Here is a 16,037-nt window from a genome sequence, read left to right as displayed (position 1 = left end):
GAACTAGTTAACAGTAGCACATCTGCAGCGTCATCTCAATACAAAACATGGATGTCACGTCGATAAGCCACCTGACTTTTTTAAGAGAAAACTGTCTGAATTCAGATCTTCTCAAGACACGATGCGGAAAGCCTCCACAACATCAGCCAAAGCCCTGGATGCCTCTTCCGCAGTGTCTTTGCTCGTAGCTAAAGCCAAGAAGCCATTCACTATCGCTGAAGACCTGCTCCTTCCAGCGGCTGTAGTGCTGGCTGAGAATATGCTGGACAAATTAAAGACTGTTCCTTTGTCAAATTACTCTATTTGCCGCAAAGTAGATAGAATGGGAGCAGACATTGTCGAACAAGTTGTGGGTAAACTTGGCGACTCTTTTTCACTCCAGCTGGATGAATCCACAGATGTCAGTGGAAATGCGCAACTTGTTGCTTTTGTGACGTACGTTGATACTGACGATATTTATGAGCAGATACTATTCTGCAAAAGTTTGGAGGGGAAAACAACAGGAGAGGATATATTTGATGTTGTCAATGCCGCTTTCTGTGAAAACGGTTTGAGCTGGAAATCCTGCAGCAGCATCTGTACAGACGCAGCAGCATCAATGACGGGCAGCGCAAAAGGACTAAAAGCGCACATTAAAAAAGAAAACCCCGATGTGATGTGGACTCACTGTGTCATACACAGGGAGGCATTGACATCCAAGAAAATTAGTCCTGTGTTACATGATGTTTTGAACAGCAGCATCAAAGTGATTAACTTCATTAAGTCACGGCCACTTAATGCAAGCCTGTTTCGCCGCCGCTGCGAAAATATGGGAGCTGAACACACACAACTGCCGCTTTACACGGAAGTGCGCTGGCTCTCTCGAGGGAGAATCCTCAACCGGCTGTTGGAATTGAGATCCGAAGTCAACGCCTTTCTTATTGAGCACAGATCTCCCAATGCCACCTTGTTCCAGGACACCGACTGGGTGGCAAAGCTGTGCTGGCAGATATATTCAGCAAACTGAATGAACTGAATATGGCTCTGCAGGGCAAGGACACCAGCCCTGACCAGACCACCATTTTAAACCTGTATGACAAGGTGGGTGGCTTCTTGAAGAAAGCAGAGCTGTGGAGAAGTGCCTGTGCACAGGAGGATTTCACCTGCTTTCATCAGCTGGATGATTTTCTCTCTAGTGAGGTGTGGACAGAGCTCCAGTCAAGCTGGTCATAGTGGGAAATTTGACCAAGTTGATTCAGGATTGTAATTCCTACTTTCCTGACATTGAGGATAAAGCTGCACAGCTGGATTGGGTGAGAAACCTGTTTCTCTTGTGTGAAGCAAACCGGAGCAAGTGTCATCTGATCGTGGCCTCCAGATGAAGTTTGCCATGTTCACACTAACTCAGTTTTGGGTGTGTGTGAGCGGGAGCACCCTGACCTGGGACAGAAGGCTTTGGAGCAGCTACTACCCTTTGCCTCCACATATTTATGTGAGGCCTCCTTCTCTGCAATGACTGTGATCTAAACAAAGCAGAGAAACAGACATTCCCTGGAGAAAAGCTTGATCACAGCAGTTGCCTCTCTGCCACCAAGAATAAACAAGATCCTCAGTGAAGCACAGGTGTCTCACTAAAATGTCTCAGTTCAGTGCAATATTCACTGTTGACAGTTGGTAATGTTAAAATGTCAGTCTTCTTTTTGATTCTTAAAAAGATATTTTAAGATAATAAACATTTTTATTTTTTTAATTTGAGCAATTTCTGCTTTTATTTAAAATTAAGTTAATCATTTATTTTTGAGAGCAGATCTTAGCTATGACCCCAAAAGAGAACACCATACGTTGAATATTGTTTTTATGTTTATCAGTTCCAAAGTTTAATAAATCAGACACTGATGGCACAGCACTCTGTTTTAAGTAAAGAAAAATCAACCAAAAATGTTTTGGCTGGTTGGGGGGTACTTGGCTGAAAAAATATTTCTCAGGGGTTACCCCACTGAAAAAAGTTTGAGAACCACTGATCTAGACAACATGAATGTTTGTACAACATTTCATGACAATCCATCATATAGTTGTTGAGATATTTTGGTCTGGGTCGAAGTGGTGGACTGTGAGGGATAATGATTGTGGCATTGGTCACATACTATAGTTCAGTCTGTTCAAATCATATCAAAACAACTGCCAGCTGGATTTATTGATGTTGTTGATGTTGACAATTAGCACAATTAGTCCTAATCTGTTTGTTAAATCCCTGAACTTCCCGCCAAAATGTCCTATTTATTAATGGGCAGATTGCCATGGAATAGCATAACTATTATCCCACAGGAAGAACTTTTTTCATTTTGGGAATTGACTGTCTCTGGTCTCCATCCTCAGGTCAAAAGATAGATAGATATCCCATTAGATATTGTGCATGCCATGAAATTGTTCAGTCCATTCAGGCTGAGTGGGTAAAACCATTTAATTTTTTTATCCTTTTTATTTCTAACACCACCCACAAGGCCAAGAATGTTAGAGCTATTTCATACATTTCATTGAGATTAATATAAACCCATGAGTCTTCTCTAGATAATTATTAGATTAACTTTAATTATTTACTGACAGACCAAAAATCTAAATTGTAATAAACTGGGGGCAAAAGTTCAACTGGGGTTTAGTTAATAAATGATGCTTAAGGCATTCTTCAAGCTAGACACTTTTCTTCTTGAGTAGAAACCAGGAGAAGATTTCACGACCAATTAGTCTAATGAGAAACACTTGAAGACAGAACCTGACTGCACTGTTCCACTGCCACTGCTTTTTATTGTGTGTGGGATTACTTACTATTGTAAATCGTGTTTGCACTCACAAATCACACACAATGTGACATGTAGCAGCTTGATCCTACTTGTTGGATTTCTTTATGAACTCTTGTGAGCCAAAATCTGTTGAAACACTCAATATGTATCTAAAGGTGTGAGAGGTAAAACTCATATCGTCTGGATGAGGCGGGTTGTGTAGATGTCCTAAAGGGAGGGGAGGGTTTCCCCTATGATTTTTCCAGCTGCATTTGCTATGCGCTGGAGTGACTTTTTGTTGTAGTCAGTGCAGCTTCCACCCCACACAGTAATGCAGCTGGTGAGAATGCTCTCAATTGTGCCCCTGTAGAATGTTATCATGATGGGTGGAGGGGCCCCTGCCCGCTTGAGTTTCCGCAAGAAGTAGAAATCTTTCCTAATGTTTCAGTTAATTTTAGGCTATTATGAGATGTTGCTGCCTGCATGCAAGCTATACTGGCTGTCCGTGGATTATGCAGCCCTGTTCACTTGTTCCATTGCTAATGTTTCACCTCATTCTCAAATTTTCGCGCATTGTCACTTCAGTTAGCCCTGTATAGTTTAAATTATGTTTTATTTCTAAAACAGTACTACAACACCCTCAAAATTTGATGACTGAGACTGTTTTTGATTCACTGATTTATAGTAAAACTCAGCACTCAGTCTTTCACATACAGTGTTTTTAAGCAGACTCAGGTTCAGTGACGTCAGTATAACAAACCGCTCCTGCAACTCTACCAAGAACACGCCTCAAGCCATTTGAGTCTGCTGATGTTAAAAAGAAGAAATCAACACATACAGTAGTGTACAGTAAATTACAACACCTTTAATATAGCATTTAAAAAAAGCTATATAAATTACTAACAACAAAAACAATATGTTAAGTGCTGTACAAAAGAAAACATAAAATAAAGAAAGTGTGATAACATTTGACAAAGATTAAGAGCTATTTGTCCTCAAGCAGGTTTTGCCAGAATGGAGTGCAACATCAACATAAATTCTTAACATACTGTAACGAAAGAGGGGCGCAGCTATGCATGAGAAGCCACGCACAAACCGTCTCATCAGTTCTCGCAAGTTGGTGGGAACCGGCCAGTCCCTCACTGCCTGCACTTTCCCCTTCACCGTGCTATTGCCCTCTCCTCCAATCCTGGGCCCCAGAAACTCCAGCTCTTTTCTCATGAAGCAGCACTTATCTGGGTGCAGTTTCAGACCAGCTGTCAATATCCTACGTCATCTAAGTAGACCAGACATTTCTGTCGGGGGATGTCACTTAGCACCTTCTCATCCGTTCAAACGTGGCTGGGGCGTTGCATAGGCCGAAACTGAGAACTCGAAACTGGTACAGAAAGCGGTCTTTGGTCTCACCCTAAAGTTCACTGACAGCCCCCCAAGCCACAGCCTCCACCCGTCTACCAAGCATAGGGGCCAACTCACCAGTCACTGTTTGCAGCTCTACCACAGTAGGTTCCAACTGTATCCCTGCTGGGACCACGTCAGGTCTCATCAGCGTTGCTGTGGAGCCGGTTTCCTCTGGGGCTATGCATGGAGCGCCTGCCAGGGTGATAGGGACATGCCAAAAACCTCCCACGTGGGTCCAGCCCACCACTCTCTCAGACTCAGCGATTGCATTTGCTTCTGGGAGGAGTGGAGCCTCGCTCCCCTGTCTGTACAGCTGGGCTCCGTCCAGAGGAGGTGAGGCATGGGCAAGGGTCTGCGTTGTCCCCTTTACACAGACCCTGGGGTGTTTGCCTGAACTCCAGCCTGCTTGGGGCACCGCATGCTGATATGGCGAGGCTCTCCACATGTCAAACACACAGGTGGGCCTTGGTGAGGACAGGTGCTGTTGTGCTGTGATTGCAGTGACACAGCACGGATGAGTTCAGTCAACTCATCCGCCAATGCCAACTCATCCGCCCATGATTCTCTTGGCCTGGGCCCGCCTGCACCACAGTTGTCACAACAGGGCTGCCCCCGACGTGGTCGCTCTGTGAAGCCTCACCTACGACCTCCCTCTCCAAGGCCTACTCCAGTGCCTCCTGCAGATTACGGGGTGCGCTAGTTGTGTCTGTATGCGCAGTTCCCTTTTCCCAATTTCATTAGCCAACCCACGAAGCGGCTCCCCGGCTTGCCTCTGCTTGTTCAATAGCTCTGAGCGTAGAACGCCGGGTTGGTTACATTGTCCAAAACGCTGCCGCAGCGCACCAACTAAAGCCCCATAGTCATCTCTTTTAGCTGGGCAAAGCAGAAGCAAGCATGTCAAAGCTTTATCTGTAAGTCACAGGGCCAGCTGGAGTGCTTTACTGTCCTCTGACCAGCCTACAGCCCTTGCTAAGAGTTCAAATTGGGCATGGAAGGCCTCCCAGTCTGCCTCACCAGAGTATTGCGGCGTCTTTACTTGGCTGTGGCTATAGCAGATGCCACTATCTTTGTTTACATCCGGCCCCGCGTTGTCCTTAGTGAGCATTCTCCGCCGGCGCTCTTCCCGGTGCTCGAGCCAAAGCCGGCATCGGCAGCCAGCCTCCTGGCTATCTGTCTCAGGCGAGCAACATGCTTTGGAGAAGCACAGTCAAACTCTGCCTCACGTCCCGACCACACACCATAAGCACCATCCATCACCTCTTCCATGACTCTCGGACGAGCGTCTGCCTCTTCCCGCCGCGCAGCCATAGTGCAAGCTGACCGCAGAATTAGCCAGGAGAGGGCTAGCCGCGGAGAACAGTAGCAAGTCAAACCTCGGCGGTTTTTACTTCTGACAGCAACGTAACTAAGCCAAAAAAACAGCGTTGCGTTTGTCTTACAGCTCTCTCTCCTCCAGAGCTCCTCTCTCTTCACATGCAGTCAAACACTCACTTCCTACACTTACCCTGCTCCCTTGCCTACTCATCCAACCACCTATCTACCCTAAACACGTTCACAGACAGTCAGAAATCACAGAACTTTAGAACATAGTACGTATTATACCAGTAACATTACTGCAGGGTCGCTACCCTGCCCCCCCTAACAAAGACCCCACAAAAAAAGTCCCTGAGGTAGCTTGGGGGCCATCTCTGTCTCTGAGGCTGCTTTGGAATTAACGAAAGGTTCTGGAACAACCTGCTGATGAGCAGGAGGTGATTTTATGGGCTGGGGAAAATAGGGGCCTAAACACGTTCACTGACAGTCAAAAATCACAGAACTTTAGAACACAGAGCGCATTATAACAGGAACATAACTGCAGGGGCGCTACAATACCGTAAATCCACCATTCACTAACAATAATAAATCAACAAATACAGTAGTGCTTTTAATAACAATATTGATAATGTAAATAAATAAATAAATATTATGTCAGCTGGGATCGGCTCCTGCCCCCCGCCACCCCGACAGGGACAAACGGTTGGAGATGAAGATGAAGATGAAGAATACAAATAGCATTATTAAATACTATAGAATATAGGCTACTACTCTGCTGTCAAATTGTCTGATAACAGATTACCACAACATTTTCCTTAAAGATTAAAGTAATTTAGAGGAGGTTAGGATAATAGAAATTTTACATAACTGAACAAAAACGTAATTTCTCTGGGCCATAATCTCTAATTACATAATAATTCCTTCAATCTTTTTGTGATTATCTTGTCACTTAAAGATACTTACACTGGAGTTGAGTCTGTGTAATCCACGCGTTTCTTGTGTAGCCGCTTAATGATTAAAACCACTTGACGGGCGTCTGAACTAGACGATAAATAATAGTAATGTTAATGCGTCCTCGGAGGTGTTCGCGTTGACAATCGCCCGCTGTGTTTTGACGCGGAGATGCGAGACGTTCCGTAGTCTTCATGTGACTGAGCTCCCCTGCGTAGCACAGAGTAAAGGGGGGGGGGCGTGAGGTAGGAGCTGCAGCACCAATCGCATCAACATCGAAATCATTTTATTGATTAGGTTTGACGTGACACGGTGAATGGTAAAATACTTAAAAGCAAATACATAAATGCAGCCTCTGGCAGCTACCCTCGGGGGTCCCGGGTATCATATATACTGGTCACATACTGGTCGCTGTGTGCCCGCATAATGAAAACAAGTTCACCTACCTTACATGTAGTCTGTTTTCACCCGAATGGGGGCTTGGCCTCATGTGTTGCTCTCTTCTATTGAATGGATACCATTGGTACACACATTAATGTCCTCCAAAGAATGAATTGTAAAATAATCAGAGGTGTCCTGGTTCTAAAATTTGCCCCGGAGCAAGATTTTGAAATACTATAGAAATTACAGGCTATGGCATTTCTGCTTCTGAACAGACTCTTTGTCAGAGCCCTGTGCTGCTCCGCAGGGGGTGGGTGGGATCTCACATCAACACTGTCTGTCAATAGTTCTCACTAAACGTGTTAAACAAGCTCTTAAATATGTTTAGCCTTCAGAAACAGATAAATGCCCTGTGCATTCCTAATGTGTTTCAGAGGGAGGTAGTATCGACACAAAGAGGTTGCCTTCTGCCCAAACCTGCCACACACACTCACACAAGGACAGAAACACGATGAACCTTTTCAACCACATAAAGAGACAGCATCCTAAACAGTTTGCTGAGAGTGAAACAGCGAGGAGTCCAGCCACACCAAGGCCAGTAGAGGCAACAGGTGCTTTGCGAAGAGATGTGTTAAATGTCCACCTAAGTTGATACTTCGACTTCTACAGAAGTATTTTTAAACCCTATACTTCTACTTGAGCAATGAACTTGAATACTTTTGACACCTCTGCTTAAACAGTACTACAATACCCTCAAAATCTCAGAACATGAGACTGTTTTTGATTCACTGATTTATAGTAAAACTCAGCACTCAGTGTTTCACATACAGTGTATTTGAGCAGACTCAGGTTCAATGACGACAGTATAACAAACCGCTCCTGCAGGTCTAACAAGACCATAGGCCATGTGAATCTGCTGATGGTAAAAAGAAGAAATCAACCCATACAGTAGTGTTAATTACAATAACTTTAGTACAGCATTTAAAAATAACCACATAAATTACTTACACCAAAACATGTTAAGTGGTGTACAAAACAAATCATAAAATAAAGTTTAATAACATTTGACAAAGATCAAGAGCTGTGATTTGTCAAATACTCTGGTTTATGACCAAATGCCTGCAAAACTAATGACATTCCAATTTCCTCACTTTACTAACATATTAAATTAAGGTGATGGTGAACATTATAACAGCTCAACAGGAGTATGTTAGCATATTCATCGTAAGCATGAGACATTTTGCCCAAACACACAAAACAGGCCTGCACACATTCTCTGTCATCTCTGGAAAGTCGATGCATTCTTCAAAGTGGTGCAGAAGAAAACCACAAGGTAGAGAGGTTTTTTAATATATTGTTAAAAGCAAGGCTCATTAAAAAGCCAAAATATTATTTTCTGCATGCTGCCACCTTCTCTACCACAGAAATGGGGGTCTTCTTGCTCTGAAATGCTTACTATCCGTCATACCAGGATTTCAACAGCAAACAGAGCTCTCTTAACTCCTGATTAAGAAATTCTGCTTTGCAGAATGAGAAAGGTAGACAGGCAGAAACTCTTTTTTTCCAAATCCGATGGCAGCAACCGAGTTCATTACACTGCCATTAGTTCGCTCGGCAGCCGTTGCGAGTTAATGTCCTCTAATGAGCGTGCGTGTGAGGGAGGATGACTTCTCTTCCAGCACTGTGGTCTTTGACTTTGAGACAGACTTTAATTAACAGTGCTCTGTCCTCTTCTGTGTTATTAGCACAGCTGCCCTTTGAATGCATCAGATGAGTGAAACAACACATCTGGTAAAACTGCAGTGTTTGGGAAGTGGATAGGTGAATAGAATATTAAACAGTGATTGTCAGTGAGATGAAGTTTCACAGATATTGCAGGACTTTTGACTAAAGGACGTACACTCTAAAAATGAAAACTTAAAGTTGTTGGTCTACCCATATTTTTTCAGCTAACAAAACAAAAAAGGTTGAGTTGTGTTTTAAACTAATCAACCTATGTATTTCCAACTATCCTTTTCGAGTTTTTCGGCTAAAGTTGGTCTCACATAATAATTTGAGTTAGCAAACCTCAAAACTGTGTATTTGAGGTCAGGACAAAACTAGCGAACAAGAACTGGGGGTTTCCAACGCATATCTGCAGGGGTTCCATCACAACCACACTGTGTCCATGTGCTGCCGATAACTCTTCGAGATGTTTTACTGTCAAGGTGAGTATTTTGCTCAATATGGTACTAAAAGTTGGGGTTCACGCGTCAAGATTATACTTTATTATATATACTTTATTGTTATTATATATTTATTGGCCTTTTAACATTGCTATCCGGAGAAATATCCCTCTCAGGGCTAAAGAGAGTTCTTTCAATGCACAAATCATGTATAAATTAAATGTGAAGGACTTGTTTAAACATGCCGGTAACTTAACCATTGTTAAATAAACAAATGGGTGCACAGCCTAGTACGAGCGGGCACTGTGGAGCACACAGACACACTGAGCTACTTGTGGTGAGGCCTGTGTACACGTTCTGTATGTCGTGTTAGCAAGGTAGGTTGTTAGCAACTCAAAACGTGTTACCAAGTTAAAATTAAACAGCCAGAGATCAAGATATAACACTGGACCGAACTAGAGTTGTTCCGATTCCAATACCGGTATCAGATATGCCTCCCAAACTGCCGAAAATGTCCGTCTGTTTACCAGTTAGCTACGTTGGCCTCGTTAGCCACGTTAGCTCTGTCGGCTCCGTTAGTGGGCTACAGTCTAACTGGAGCTCATTTATTAAACAAAATAAGCAACCGGTATACTGCGCACGTATGTCTTTGATGTTAAAGTCTAGTGTTACTTTAGAGACTCTTTTTTCCAAACGACAGTCATGTAAACATGAAATACTCGTCTTGTTACGGTCGGTCGTCATGGAAACATGACACTCTGTCAGTGATGCGGTTTGCACCAGAGTGAAAAGTGTAGGAGATGAAAAATGAAACCATGTATCTAATCAGGTTATACCACCAGTATGTATGACAACACATACTATACATACTATGAGACTGCACCAACAGAGAAACAATCTATATATTTAATTAAATGATAAGTTTGAGGGTCTTTTATGCTGCACATTGTTTGAGTGTATATTTTGTTATTTATATGTTTATTTTATCAAGTAACTGGACTTGTATTTCTTGTTGCAGTTGTCCTATGAGGTGCAAATTTTGTGATTTTGCCTGCACAAACCAAGAGGGTCTCTTCTAGCACTATCGTCTAAGGCATGGAGGAGGAGCTAACTGGCCCTGTATTTACAGCGAGTGCGTGTGCACTTTCCGGACCCACGGGGCACTGAAAACACATCTTACAAGATCACATTGCAGGACAAGGAGAAGGGAGGAGACGTGCACTTTTTTTTGTGAGTCTTGTGAATTCAGAGAAAATTGCACTCAACGCACATTTTTCATCCATCTTGCACATCATTTAAGAAATAGACAGACTGTGCATTGCCCCTTTTTGCGGTGTGAGTTTAAAACTAACAATTTAAAAACATTCACTTCTCACAGAAGCAGAAAACACAAACATCAACAGGACATTAGAACTTGTGTTAGAGAAAATGTAGCATGTGCAATTGAACCTGAAAATGTGAACCAGACGTCAGATATCTGTGGCAAAAGTGAAAGATCACAAACTGATGAGGATTCAAATGACAGGGCTGAGGAAGAGTATATAGACACTGACACTATAGAACATAAAATTGCATCACTTTTTCTGCGTATGCAAACTGTATTACATGTTTCAAAAAGTGCTTTACAGACAATTGTTGAGGAATTGAACGACATCCTCCATTTCACTAAATGTCATTCTCTACAAACAATCAAAGAGGTGCTAACTAAACATGACATTCAAGTAGATGATTGTGTTGTTAAAGAAATGAATGCTGCAATTGTAAAAAAAAATCCACTTATTGTAAGCACTGAAGCAAAAGGTGCTCTCTCCACTAATTACAGGAGGAATATCTATTTTAACGAGCACTTCCCTGTGATTGCACCAACTGAATACACATATAAATATACCCAAAAAAACAATTTTGTTTATGTTCCACTTATTCAAGTTCTAGAGAGTTTATTGAGAGAGTCATATTTTACAGAGAAGTTAGTTTTTGATCAAGAAAGCAAACCAGGTCAATACGGGTCATTTCAAGACGGCCAGTACTACAAAGAAAATACACTTTTGGGTGTGCAAGAGACAAGTTTTTCTATTGGACTGTATATAGACAATTTTGAAGTATGTAACCCTTTGGGGACATCTAGAACAATACATAAAATAACTGCTGTTTACTGGATTTTGCTGAATTTACCAGCCAAGTTTCGCTCTACTCTGCCCTTAATACAACTGGCTCTTCTTGGAAAGAGTGTTGATGTGAAACAGTTTGGGTATGATGCATTTCTTCATCCACTGATTAAGGATTTACAATTTTTGGAAACGACTGGGGTGTTTGTGGAGGCACTAGATACATTTGTGAAGGGGACAGTATTTTGTGTGTGCGCAGATAATCTTGGGGCACATAGCCTAGCAGGTTTCCAGGAATCATTCAATGTTGAACATTTTTGCCGATTTTGTTGTATTAATCGGGATCAAATTAATACTGTTGAAGCAAGAGATTGTCAACTAAGAACTGTGGAACAGCACAACACCTTTGTGGAGGAACTTGAATCTGGTGATAAACAAACTGAATGGTGTGAAAAAGGCCTGTGTACTTCATAAGCATTTGTCCCATTTCCATCCTGTTACTGGTTTTCCCCCAGATATTTTACACGACTTCTTTGAAGGTGTTATCCCAGTAGAGTTATGTTTGTGTCTTAAAGATTTGGTAAGAAAAGGTTTCATTACATTTGATGGGCTGAATAGCCGCATAAAACTGTTTCCATATAAACATTCTGATAAGGTTAACAAGCCAAAACAAATTACAAAAGCCAGTTTTGGAAAGAGAAGAATCAGTGGAAACGGTCACGAAAACTGGACACTGTTACGTTTACTTCCTCTTTTGATTGGGAGCAGTATTCCAGAAAAGGAGCCGTCATGGGAAATATTAATGGACCTCAAAGAGATTGTGGAGATTATTGTCTCTACTAATATATCAGAGGAAATACTGTGTTATCTGGAGACTAAAATATATGACCATCGCAAGCTGCTTCTTGACACTTTTCCTGACTTCAAGTGTTTGCCAAAACATCACTATATTGAACATTATGTACACCTTATACGTTGCTTTGGACCTCTAGTGGGCTTGTGGACCATGCGCTTTGAGTCCAAACACAACTTCTTTAAAAATGTGGTGCATGATGTTCACAATTTCAAGAACATCCTTCTTACGCTCTCTACTAAACATCAACAAATGATGGCATATTACCTTGATGGCAAAAGTCTGTTTAAACCAAAGCTGTACACAGCCAGTGTTGATAGGGTTAACACAGCATCATTGGAGGAAAAACTCAGGATAGCAATTCAAAACAAGTTTCCACAGCAAGATAATGTATCCCTTACCAAAGATGTTCATTTACATGGAACCCACTATGCAAAAGGCATGATCATTTCTGCTGGGCAATGCAGTGGACTGCCTGAATTTTACAAACTTCTGAGCATTGTCATCAACTTTGAAAAAGTGTTTTTTGTAACCACAAAGCTCTCTTCCTGGTTTATGGAACACTACAGATCTTACGAAGTTATTGACACTAGCTATGTGGATGTTGAAATCCTGGATCCTGAGGACTTGAATGACTACCAGCCCCTAACTGTATACCAAGTCGCTGGAAAGTCGATGGTAACCCCGAGGGCGTGTCTACTGCATTGAATGTAATGGTATCTACTATAGATGTGTATGATCCAAGAATTATTGTTTGATCATGCTTGTGTATAAAATGTTTTTCTTTGTCTTCACAGGCTTTGTTGTTACGTGTAAACATCAACCCCAAACTCATTAGGAAAGTTCAACTGACTAAACACCCTGAATCTGTGGAGCAACTACTTGATGAGCTACGGGTAAAACTTGAACTAGAAGGTGATTTCTCTGTACAATATGAGGATCCAGACTTTGAGAATGCACTCTGCAACTTAATAGACATGGTAGAGTTGCCTGCAGAAAAGGCTGTCTTGCACATTGTTTGGAATAGTGGTGATGAATCACAAACACCAAGTCAAGCGTCCATCTCTTCTCTTGATACAGCCAGTGTCAGTTCGCATAATTCTTCCCACAGCACATCCTCCATTATTCAGACCATTTTGCGAAGTGCTTCAGAGTGGCCTTCTCCTTTTCCAGTTCCTTCATTTGCATATGATGTAGAGTTAAAGCTGCGTAAGGGAAACGAGACATTTCAAAAAACTGGAAAAGGTCTGACTCTAACAAGAGATGTTAAAATGGAAATTCTAGACAAGCTGGCACAAGAAATGTTTGGTCTGAAAGCGTACCCTGATAAAAGTCAAATTGAATCAGTTGCTTCTGAACTTGTCTGCAAACATCCATGCCTCAAGGAGCCTGGTAGTGGAACAGGATATGATGGCTGGACAACAAGCATCAAGTACAAGCTTGGAAATTACCGAGCAAAGCTCCGACAGGCTGGTTGTATTGAGGTCAGTGTGAACAAGAGAAGAGGGCGGTCTGAAGATCCGAAAGGAAGGTGGCTTTTCCTTGAAAAAACCAAAGCGAGGCGAAGTCAATAATTTGCCTGATCATCCAGAAAACTTTGATGATGACACTCTAGAAGATGAAAGATGTGTTCTGGTGGATGAAACCAAAAAGAAGTGGAAAGACATGGAACTTATCAGTCAGAAGATGGAACTCACATTTTCCCTCAGGAGAAAGGAGATTATTGAGGTGCAGCACATGGTCACGGAAATCCAGGAGAGATGGCCTGCCCTGTTTCTTAAGGAACAGGTAAGTAAATGTGTGTGTGAAAAAGTTGTTAACTATTTGATATCACTATGCTATGCTTTGACTGGTTGCATTTATGTGTGCGTTTTTGTTTGTTTTTGTTTCTTTCATGCTCCACAGATTTGCCGCGAGTTCTACCGTGTAATGACCAAGGACCTGTTGGGGACATTTAGAGCAGCCCTAGACACCTATTGTCCTCGACTACTCAAGCTGTATCGTGCCAGGAAAGGGGCCTTTGGACAAGACATGGAGAGCCTCTTGGATGTTCTTGATGATCAGGTGAATTTGTGTAATAAACATAATTTATTTTTGGTTATGGTTCAGGGTTACCTGAGCCAGCCTTTATGAAAAGCTCATAGAGGAAGGTTATGAGCCGGTTCTGAAAAGTGGAGAGAGTGTCTTCGGCCCAGGGTGAGAGCTGGTTCCAAAAGAAAAGGGAGGGAATTAGTAGAGTTAGGTTTGAACCCAAGTATTGATTACAGTTTAGTGGTTGACGTTTCTTTAGCTAATTTAATAAAAGCTTAACAGAGTGATGTTGAATCATTTTATTAACACGTCATTGTTCTATGTAATTGTAACAGAACCTGATTTAAGTGTGATTATAAAGACATGTTAAACTAGTATCAAATAAATCGTAGCTGCACTGTTTTTAACCAAATGTCCTATGTCTTTCCTTTGTCCAATTTCCAGACATCTGACATCACAATGCATCGAAGCAGAGCATGTCTAGAAGGTCTACCTCTTTTTCTCCGTGACACTTCAGAGAAGCTTTTCCTGAAATGCCTGGTGAGTCTTTTGAGTTTTTGGTCAGTGCACATTAATTATCATGCACAAACTATGTATTATTCTCTATGCCATATTGCTTTAGAACATTGAAAAGATGAGATATCCACACCTTGGATTGTAGCTCCAAAAAAACTGTACTCATCAACAACGTTCCATATATTTTAGCCATTTAGCTGAGTTACATGGCCCAGTAGCACCATCTGCTAACAGAGCATTTAACAAGCGCTCTGCCTGCTCTGAGCAATTCTCACCTGAATGGCAGTGGTGCTGCTGACCATCATCTGAGCAGTAGCAGAAATCAAATTGTACTTGATTAACAGTGTTAAAAAAAAATATATGTAGCTTTTAATAAACATTCTCCATATTCAACCTTTTAAGGTAAAAATGAAACAAAGTTTAGTGAAAAATCATAATTCCTCTTTAACACTTGTAGTCTCACAACTACAGCACATCTACAAAGGAATAGCAATCAGGATCACAGGCAAAAAACTGTATAGTACAGTAACTGTAAACTACAGGTTTACTCAGGCTGAGACACTGGACTGTCTCCTACTGTAGGCTATGGCTAAAGTTGCTCCAGGGGTTGATTTACATCACTTCCAGCAGGAAGGAATATCCTTTTACACATACACAAATTTTAAATTACACCCTGACATGGGTGTTTAATTAAAGTGTTATTTTAACAATATTAAATTTGACCTAATTTCTGCTTTTAACAGGAAAATGATCCAGAAGACGGACAAACAAAAGGGGTCCAAATGGCAGTGCTCACCGTGTTCGTGGATGATGGTGCACCGCCCTCGCTTCAAACTGTTAACAGCATTGCTGTGGTGTTGGAGGAGACTATTGTGCTCGAAGACATTCCAGACCTTCCCACTGCCTTTGCTTACCTGTTTGGCCTACTTTATGCATTGAACATAGAGTTCCCAAGACATTTCAGATACACGTTTGAAACAGTGCAGCACATCTTTATGGAGCTTACACCCTCTTGTTCACAGCGTGTGCGGAGCCTGAAAACAAAGCTTTTGCTGTAAGAAGCCTGACAACAACAAGGCCTCACTCTTAGCCACAAGCCCATCTGTTTATTTACATTACATTTGATTTTTTGTTATTTTTTAGTTGTGTTGGCTGGCTTTTAGGCCTGTTTTGCAAGCAAAGGACTCATCTATGTCAGGGTTATGTTCCTACAGTTCTACAGAGATGGGATTTTTTTATTTTTTTTTAAAGAAAATAACTTCTTTGTCACTGGATTAAAAATGTTAACATTAGGGCGAAAAAAGCAATCATCTGAAGCTAAAACTGCCAACTGCCTAGTGTTGCGAAGCTCAGGATTTTTATTTCAGTGCTTGTGAACTGTGTTGTGGTTTGGACGCTTTTAACGCTTCCACACCACTCTGCATCTTTTTGTTTGCGTGCAGTCTGGTACTTGCACTATTGGTAGATGCTAAGAGATAGCATCCCCTGCACATTTGCTGGAATGTTGTTGTGAGCCTCACTGCTCACAGGACAGACGGGAAATGAGGGAGAGACAGCGTTGTCG

Source organism: Echiichthys vipera (assembly GCF_963691815.1).
Source record: "Echiichthys vipera genome assembly, chromosome: 11".
NCBI classification, from domain to species: Eukaryota; Metazoa; Chordata; class Actinopteri; order Perciformes; family Trachinidae; genus Echiichthys; species Echiichthys vipera.
Note: the sequence above shows the minus strand (reverse complement) of the source record.